Source organism: Prorops nasuta, unplaced genomic scaffold (genome assembly GCF_024137725.1).
Source record: "Prorops nasuta isolate Cenicafe-Biocafe unplaced genomic scaffold, Cenicafe_Pnas_1.2 PNAS00010, whole genome shotgun sequence".
Classification (NCBI taxonomy): domain Eukaryota; kingdom Metazoa; phylum Arthropoda; class Insecta; order Hymenoptera; family Bethylidae; genus Prorops; species Prorops nasuta.
The window spans coordinates 7,682,697-7,686,054 of record NW_027116807.1 but is presented as its reverse complement, the minus strand read 5'-3'; positions in this window follow the sequence as shown (position 1 = coordinate 7,686,054).

Sequence of the window (3,358 nt, the reverse complement as noted above, 5' to 3'; positions counted from 1 at the left end):
GTAATGCTGCTGCTTCGAATCTGGAATCTCCATGCAGAAACGAAATTGGAAAGATTAAGAAAAGATTTGTTATTCAGGTATTATTTAAAAATGATCTAAATGCATCAATATGGCTATTACTGGTAGTCATTTCTCAAACTTGTTTATATCTAAACTTATTTTCTTTGCTGTTTTAGGTCCAGTAAATATTAATAGATTTGGCTGTCAGTATTTGGTCTCAATAACTGTCCTGCATTATAAATGGAGACTAGTAAAGCTGATGAACTGCAACAAAGTGGTGAATAAAAATGAGGCCAGGCTATGTGTAAATGCTGCTGCTTCGAATCTGGAATCTCCATGCAGAAGCCAAATGGAAATATTAAAAAACGATTTGTTATTCAGGTATTATTTAACAATGATCTAAATGCATCAATATGGCTAATTTCATTTACAAATTTAAGAAAACTTATCCTCTTTATCTTACACTTTTCAATTTGAAATAAATGATTGATATTCCCTGAATGGATAGTCTCTTTTAATTAATATTATTTGTAAAAACAATTTATTAATATACACTAATAAACAACGATTATTTATAATAAATAAAATTGAAGTAATCTTTATACAAGGCATTTTATTTTATTAAAATTACATATAGTTAATACCTTATAAAATAGCAATAATTTCATTTATCAATTAATAATATTTCAATAAACTAATACATTTGACCATAATCTACAAAGCTTTACTTCCCGAACACAATAAATACATTCATTTACTATGATTATAATTATTTTGAGCATGGATGCAAATACATATGCAAAGTAGAATTACCCATAGGAAAGTAAAAATCTAGATTTATCTGTGGGATTCATGACAAATGACGAGGTTTAAACATAAAAAGGAGAAAAAGTAAGAAGCTAATTAAAATCGTCAGAAAAAGGTATATTGCTCTTGAATCCATTGGAATAAATCTTTTATAATTCACAATATAATATATAAACGTAATCTAAATAAAGAAAAGAGAAATATTTTGAAAGATTAATTCATTATCCTGTACCCTACTTTCTATATATAAGATTTTCTTTCATCTCCATTTATAATCTAGGACAGTTATTCAAAGCAAATACTGATAGCCAAATCTATTAATATTTACTGGACCTAAAACAGCAAAGAAAATAAGTTTAGATATAAACAAGTTTGAGAAATAACTACCAGTAATAGCCATTTTGATGCATTTAGATCATTGTTAAATAATACCTGAATAACAAATCTTTTTTTAATATTTCCATTTGGCTTCTGCATGGAGATTCCAAATTTGAAGCAGCAGAATTGACACATAGCCTGGCCTCATTTTTATTCACCAATTAGATGCAGCTCATCAGCCTTATTAGAACATCTGACCTGCGAAAGATAAGGGAAACCACAAAGGATCATGTTTGAATACATTTTATATATGGTTATCAGTAATATTACTTATCTAAGAAAACAGGTTGGCTATTATAGATGTGGAGAGCATGCTGCATGATCTGAATCTGTGTTCCATTCCTTAGCGTTGCTTAATTCCTCTGGTTGAAATCAGTATGACGTATGCACTTTACTCCTGGTAGGACCTTCCATAGAACCTTTACACCTAGGAAAAAGAGACATTATAATTAGCAGTAATTTTACCAATTAACTATACATGATAATAAATACACTAGGATCTGCATTTTATTTAAAAAATTATAATAATATTTTTTATTATGTATTTCTTATTTAAATTCATGAATCTATTTGTTTCATACATTTATATATTAAGTTAATTTTGACAAGAATTAACTTAATATATTTCCTTAATACGTAATGTAAGTTTTTAGAAATATAAAAAATTTATTATACCTGTTTTTTTCAATAATCCAGAAAAGTCATTAAAAATTTTATAACTTCATTATAACTGGTTAACATTTTCCAACAAATTAAAACTCTTTAACAATTTATACTAACACTCGTTTGATTAAAAATCCGCGCTGCCAGATTGACATTTCTGCACTTTTCACACTTTCACAAGACTCACAGATAGGTCCAGTGGTATAGACTCACCAAAAAATCACCCAGTGGCGTAGAATTATTTTAGACAAAGACGCAGATAGAAATCTATGAGTTAGAGAGAGAAGAGCAATGGCGACGTCCTAGATAGGAAAATAAGAAACGAAGGCCTGGAGAAACCACGTTGAACGCGGTATAAGGCTCCCTCTTTCTCTTTAAGGCATTTAAACAAGGATAGCCTATCATACATACCCTATACTCTTTCCAGTCACTCAGGCCGGTATTCATAGTCGTTGCTTATATTTAAGTCTGACTTAAAATATCGATTGTCCTTTTTCACCTAACAGTAATAGAAAAAGATAACCTATGCTTAAGTCGGTCTTAAATATAAGTAAGGGCCTCCGCACACAGTTTCCGTAGCTACATTACGTTACGTTAAGGCAACTACAATAATAGTTGCAAAAATTCTTTATAAATATAAAAATATCACCTCAGACCTGTTTATTACAAGCATCCTGCCTCAAAAAACTTAACTTTAGCAATCTTTTGTGTGCGCTAAGCTAAGATTAAGTTTAATCCTGCCTTAACGTAACGTAATGTAGCTACGGAAACGGTGTGCGGAGGCCCTAACGACTATGAATACCGGCCTCAGTCCAGGCGGGGAAAAATCCATGGGGAAGTATGGTTCCTAAACGCATCAAAAAAATCTTGCAGGCCATTAGTGGCGGTCATTGTACAACCTTTTCCAAAAATATGTAGTTCATTATTAAACAGACAAGGAATTAAAACTGGTGAAAACCCAAATATAAATAAAGGTAATACGTTCGTGTTAAAATAAATAATTAAAAAAGTCTAATTATGCAAATGTTTGAAGAGAAAATTTTGTATTTTAGAATTAAAATGAATTAATAATAATAACAGCAAATTGAAAAAAAATCAAGAGAAAAAAAGTAACTATTCTCAAAGCTTGTCATTGTCAAATGTGTTATATACTGGTAGTTATAATTCTATTTTATATAAATTTTACCGCAAATATTGGTTTTATTTATTTTGATATTAATTTTGTAAAATTAGAAAGGGATACTGCCTCTAATAAAGTAGAAGGGTGTACAACGGCAGAAATTAACTATTTCGAGGATCAAACACCACATTTGCCAATGCAAAGCTCATGGAAAGATAAAATAACTATTTATAATTAATCAATACTATAACCCTTATTTGTACATATTATTATAACGATTTTGTATAATTAGGAAATAATACTGACTCAAACCTTTTGGAGCACTGCTCTACAATGGAAACAAATAATCCTGCGGATCAAGTTTCAAATTTGGCAACACAAAGTATAAGT